The following is a 6,872-nucleotide window of genomic DNA, read 5'->3' on the forward strand; positions in this document are numbered from 1 at the left end:
GGAGAGTGGGTGGGAGAGTTGGGGAGAAACAGAGAGGAGAGAGATGGAAAGAGGGGAGAGAGAGATAGAGACAGCAGGGAAAGGCAGAAAGAGAGGAGGGATGGGGAAGAGCGTGAGGACAGCAAGGAGCGAGGGGAGACACTGATGTCCCTATCTTACCGGTTTATGAGGCTAGTTACCCTTGCCTAGTTTGTGTGTGTGTGTATGTGTGTGTGTGTGTGTGTGTGTGTGTGTGTGTGTGTGTATGTGTGTGTGTGTGTGTGTGTGTGAGTGTGTGTGTGTGTGTGTGTGTGTGTGTGTAAGAGAGAGAGGGAGAGAGAGAGAAAGAGGAGGGGTTGAGGAAATGATGACTTTCTCAGCTACGTCATGATAAATGTGTAACTTTGATAGCAGCCAACAGAAAACTTATTGAGGAACATAAGGGTTTGAGGATAGCCCAGAGGGTGATCACGGGATCGGTATCTCTCTCCAACTCTGAACCACCCCGCAGCATAATCTGAGGAACCCGATAAATGTTTCAATACAAGACACACAAGGGAATATATAAGATTACGCATGGACCTCGCGTAACTGCCTCGCTGTTATCCATGATCTGAAATGGTCATAACCCCAGCACTGCCCAGCCGATATCCGCAGCGCTGAATCACTTTGTGAACAAACATCTATCCATCCCATCCTGGACTCCAGTCGGAGACTAAAAATGCACGTGGCACTTGGAGAGAAAATTGACAGGCCTTGACTGAATTGGGTCACGTCACCTTTGTTCATCCTATCCCCCATCGCCTATACAGCGAAAAGAGATTTTGCGTCCTCTTTGTAGTTCAATCAGTGTCTTGTTTTTCGGAGTATTCACCTTTCAGGTTGTTAAACGTATCTACCACTGATCTTCCGATCTAAGCCTCCTTGTTGAGCTTCTCTCATTATTTTTGTAATTTATTTTTTTATTGAAGTTCATCATCAAACAAACATTTCCATAAGATGTTTTTCAAATATTGTACGTATATATCATGCAGTCATATATGCCACAAATCTCTACATAATATTTATCTGAGGTATACACTTATAGAAAAGAGAGGAAAGAAAGAACAAGCGAAAGAAATCTATAATAATCTACAATAGAAGAAATCTACAGAATCTATAAATAGAAATCTACAATGGAGGTTTCCGGTGACGTCATCGTCGAGAATGGCAGCTTAAGTCACCAGAAAAACGCGTATTAAGCCCCGTTAACCCATCAAATATAGTATTTTTTCGAAAAATATTTGAACTGAGAAGAGGGGCAAGAATGGGGAAAAAGAATGGAAATACAAAAAGCGGCACTGCGGAGCCTGTGTACGAGAGGAGTGCAGCGAGCGGCTCTCCTACCCGACCGCGTGCTAGCGAGGCGGGCGCTGGGCCTCGTTCAGGCGAAGCGGCGATTATGATCGAAATTCTGAAAGAAATAAGGGAATTCCAGAAAGATATAAAACACCAGCTACATGATAATAAGTCAGAGTTCGCCAAAGTCAATAGCGGTGGCAAAGACTCGAATTGAGAAGGTGGAAGATCGCGTTCAAAACGTGGAACGGATACTGAGTAAGACAATAAGAATATTAAATCACCAAGAAGGTAAACTGCTTGACCTGGAGGGAAGATCACGGCGGAAACATATCAGAATATACAAGGTTCCCGAAGGAGCGGAGGGCTTGTCTATGACGGAGTTTGTCAGAAAGTTGCTGCGGAACGCGCTGGAGTTTCTCTGGACTATGGAGCTGGAAATCGAAAGATCGCATCGCGCGCTCGTCCCGAAGTCTACCCAAGATAAGCCACGCTCAATAATTATTCAATTACTTCGGTACAGTACCAAGGCGGAGATTCTACGAAGGACCTGGGGTAAGAAGAGGGTGTTTTTAGGCGATAAATTAATATATTTCGACCAAGATTACCCCCCCCCCCAGCGCCCCTGCAGAAACGTAAAGAATACTCTGAAGTAAAGCGAGTACTAAAGCAAGAAAGGATTAGATTTCAAACTCCGTACCCTGCTAAACTGCGCGTGTTTTATGGAGACGGGACGCGGTTGTACCAGACAGTGGAAGAGGCAACTACAGACATGAAAGCCAAAGGGTTGCCCATCAGCGTGATCAAACCGGGGAAAAGCCTGGCAGAGGAATTATCCCGCTCCGCTTGGGAAATAGTGCGAGAATCGAGAAGGCTGGAGAAGGGAGGTGGCCCAGAGAAGTATATCACGAAGAGACAGGGAGTTTCCCAAACTATATATTATATATATATATAGTAGGAGTACACAGGGAAATCTTTTCTGTGTAATGGATTTGTACACTGACTTTATTGAATACTGCAATGGGGGCCCTCAACTCACAAGTAGGAGGGGTTATCCCCCACAGCTAATCGGTTCCTCTGAGACAACGCAGTGTCACCTACCAGTGACCTCAGCCTTGGAATCAGACGTTCGTTGTCATTTTTGTTATTATTTGCATTTCTTGGTTCCTATTTGTTCAGGGAGTAGATCGATTAAGTTTTATTCTGTTGATTTCAATGATACATTGACAGATAAATACAGATGGCTAAGGACAAACTAACATTAATTTATTTTAATGTCAATGTGCTATTAAATCCAATCAAGCGTAATAGAATTTTATCCAAAATGAAGAAAGAACAATCCCATGTAGTATATTTACAGGAAACTCATTTAAGTGATAATGAGCATAGAAAACTAAAAAGAATGGGCATCACTAATTTGTTTATCTCCTCAAATAAATCAGGACATAGGAGAGGAGTTGCTATTCTTGTCTCAAGTAAGCTAAATTTTGAAAAAGTATTCGAAATGGGAGATAGGGAAGGCAGATATATTCTGGTAAGGGGGAATATAGACGGAAATTCAGTTATTCTATTGAATATATACACACCCCAGGGAAGTGATATTGGTTTCTTTCAGAAAATTACTGATATTATGGTAACGGAAACAGAAGGTCTCCTGATACGTGGGGGAGACTTCAATTTACAATTGCAACCAAACTTAAACTCTTCCAATCGAAAAACCTATGAAAACAAAATCCTTATTTAAGATAGTTAATACACTTTGAGGATGTAGGTTTAATTGATATATGGAGCGACCTTTTCCCGACAGAAGGGATTACCCTCATTATTCTGCTCCCTATTCTGTGTATACAAGAATAGACTATTTCATAACATTTGGAAAAGACAAAGACAAAATAAACACCTGTGGAATTGGGACAATAGATGTAAGTGACCATGCACCTATATATTTATCTGTTGATTTTGACTACAACCAAAGAATACTATTTGGAAACTAAATTCAAGTCTACTCAATGATCCGTACTTTAAGGAACAAATTAAAAAAGAAATTCGTCTGTACTTAGAATTTAATGATAATGGAGAGGTTTACCCTCCCATTTTATGGGATACTCTGAAAGCTGTCTTAGGAGGGAAAATTATAGCGATATCTTCATATAAGAAAAAAAAAGGAATAAAACATTAGAGGAATTACAAAATAGGCTGAAGGAACTAGAGAAAAAAACACAAATTGAATTTGGCACAGGATACATTAGGGGAAATTAAAAAGAATTAGGAATGAAATTAATAGTTTAGCTATGCAAGAAATCAAGAAAAATTTAATGTTCCTGAAACAGAGACATTATGAAAGTGGATCTAAGTCTATGAAAATACTAGCGTGGACACTGAAAACACAGATAGCAGAAAATACAATTCATAGAATTAGGGACCCAAGAACGAAAATGATAAAAATTAAGCTAAGTGAAATTCAAGAAGCTATTGATGTGTTTGAAGGGGCACGAGACAGGGTTGTGCATGGTCACCTCTACTATTCGTATTATATCTGTAGCCATTAGCTCAATATATCTGACAAAATGAAGATATCAAGGGAATTACTATTAAAGGTACAGAGCATAAATTGGCTTGTTACGCGGATGACATATTGTTCTATCTAGGGCAAACAACATACTCTTTACCTAAATTGATGCAATCCTTTGAACAATATGGTCAATTATCAGGATACTTCATCAACATAGATAAAACCCAATTACTTTCATGTTACTATACACCACCAAGAGAAATTCAAAGTAGATAACCCTGGGCATGGCACACAGAGTTTTTCAAATGTTTGGGCATCATTATGCCAAAAGATTTGGCAAAATTATCAGAATGTAAGTATCAGGCTAAATATAAAAACATAGGGAAGATATGGCAAGGTGGAACCTGATTCCTTTTTTCAGTCTAGTTCAAGGATTGAGTCTATTAAAATGTATATACTGCCGAGACTGTTATATCTGTTTCAGAACCTACAAATAGAGATTCATCAAAGTCAATTCAATGAATGGTACAAGATGTTATCAAGGTATATTTGGCAGGGTAAAAGGCCTAGAGTTCGTCTGAAAACTTTGCAATTAGCAAAGGAAAGGGGGGGATGGGGCCTACCTTCTCTTAGAGATTATTATTTTGCGGCACAGTTGAGAGCTGTGATATGTTGGTGCAACTCATTATATGACGCTCAATGGAAAAACATTGAGGAGCGGGTACTTCCCATCCCCATACAAGCAATTTTGGCTGATAACAATCTGCAAAGGTACATAAATACTATTGATAACCCATGGGTGAAATTTACACTTAAAATATGGAAAACTGCTGTAAAAGAATATAATCTAGAGGGAGATATTGCCATTCTTAAATGGTGTGCATATGACTTGGATGTTACACCAAATAAATTGCATGCTAGATTTAAGGACTGGACATCTAAAGGAATAACAGTTCTTTGCAACATAATGAAACAAGGAACAATGATCAGCTTTGAAATGTTTAAAGAGAAACACTTCTTAGAAAAACAAGATTTTTATCGGTATTTAAAGATGCGACAATATGTTCAAAGGACACTTTAAAATGTAACCAAGGCAAGTACATGCTTGATAGAGCTCTTTAGAAAAGCATATAATTCAGATGACGGTAGTAGAATCATTTCAAGCAGGTATAAGGGGTTGTCAAATCTTAAAACACATTCGACTTCATGCATTAAAACAAAATGGGAGAAGGAAGGAGGGATAATTATATTTGAGGAAGAATGGACAATAATTTGGAGGTATCAATGGAAGTGTACCAGTTCACAGAAATGGAGGGTGTTTGGATGGAAAAACTTGATAAGATGTTTATCAAGAGGATGTAATGTTACATCCTCTCAGAAATCACATTATGATAGTAACCTCTCTGTTTGCTGGAGAAATTGTGGAAATCAAAATGCAAATCATTACCATATTTTTTGGTTCTGCCCTGTTATCAAAAACTATTGGAGAGGGATACACAATGTCCTACAAGACATCTTTAAATGTGAAATACCCTTAGAGAGTACAACCATATATTTTGGACATATACCTCAAGAACGGTTGAAAAGAGATAAATATTTAATGAATATACTGTTGGTGGTTGATAAAAAGACTCTTACCAGGAAATGGTTATCACAGGAGAGCCCAACTTTAAATGCATGAATAGAAATTACAATGGACATTTACAAAATGGAGAGGATAATAGCATCTGTTAATCATAACCATATAACCATATAACAATCACAGCACGGAAACAGGCCATCTCGGCCCTCCTAGTCCGTGCCGAACTCTTAATCTCACCTAGTCCCACCTACCCGCACTCAGCCCATAACCCTCCACTCCTTTCCTGTCCATATACCTATCCAATTTTACCTTAAATGACACAACTGAACTGGCCTCTACTACTTCTACAGGAAGCTCATTCCACACAGCTATCACTCTCTGAGTAAAGAAATACCCCCTCGTGTTTCCCTTAAACTTTTGCCCCCTAACTCTCAAATCACGTCCTCTCGTTTGAATCTCCCCTACTCTCAATGGAAACAGCCTATTCACGTCAACTCTATCTATCCCTCTCAAAATTTTAAATACCTCGATCAAATCCCCCCTCAACCTTCTACGCTCCAATGAATAGAGACCTAACTTGTTCAACCTTTCTCTGTAACTTAAGTGCTGAAACCCAGGTAACATCCTAGTAAATCGTCTCTGCACTCTCTCTAATTTATTGATATCTTTCCTATAATTCGGTGACCAGAACTGTACACAATATTCCAAATTTGGCCTTACCAATGCCTTGTACAATTTTAACATTTTAACATAATTTTAACATAAGCTGGAACAATTTGATTCATACTGGGAAAAATGGTTTAACTACATAATGCCTCATAGGCCTGATTTTATTCTCACAAATCAATGAATATGTTGTAAGAAAAAGATCACTTCCTACTTGTACATAGTTTTTTTTTCCTTTTACTTGTTTTTCTTTCCACTCTTTTCTATAAGTGTATACCTCAGATAAATACTTTGTGGAGATTTGTGATTTATATGATTATATGATATATATGTACAATGTCTGAAATACATCTTATAGAAATGTTTGTTTGATGATGAACTTCAATCAAAAAGAAATAACAAAAAAAGAAATCTACAATAGAAATCTATGTACAAGTAGGGAGGGATCTTTTTTAAAAAACATATTGATTTGTGAGGATAAAATCAGGCCTATGCGTTGTTACGTATTTAAATCATTTTTCCCAGTATAAATCAATTGTTCCAACTTAGGATTAACAGATGCTGTTATCTTCTCCATTTTGTAAATATCCATTGTAACTGACATCTATGCATTTAAGGTTGGGCTCTCCTGTGAAAACCATTTCCAGGTAAGAGTCTTTGAACCAGCCATAAGCAGTATATTCATTAAATATTGATCTCTTTTCAATCATTCTTAAGGTATCGACCCAACATATATCGTCTTAATTTCTAAGGGTATTTCACATTTGAAGATGTCTTGTAAAGAATTGTGTATCC

The sequence above is a fragment of the Hemitrygon akajei genome, chromosome 11 (genome assembly GCF_048418815.1).
Source record: "Hemitrygon akajei chromosome 11, sHemAka1.3, whole genome shotgun sequence".
Taxonomy (NCBI): domain Eukaryota; kingdom Metazoa; phylum Chordata; class Chondrichthyes; order Myliobatiformes; family Dasyatidae; genus Hemitrygon; species Hemitrygon akajei.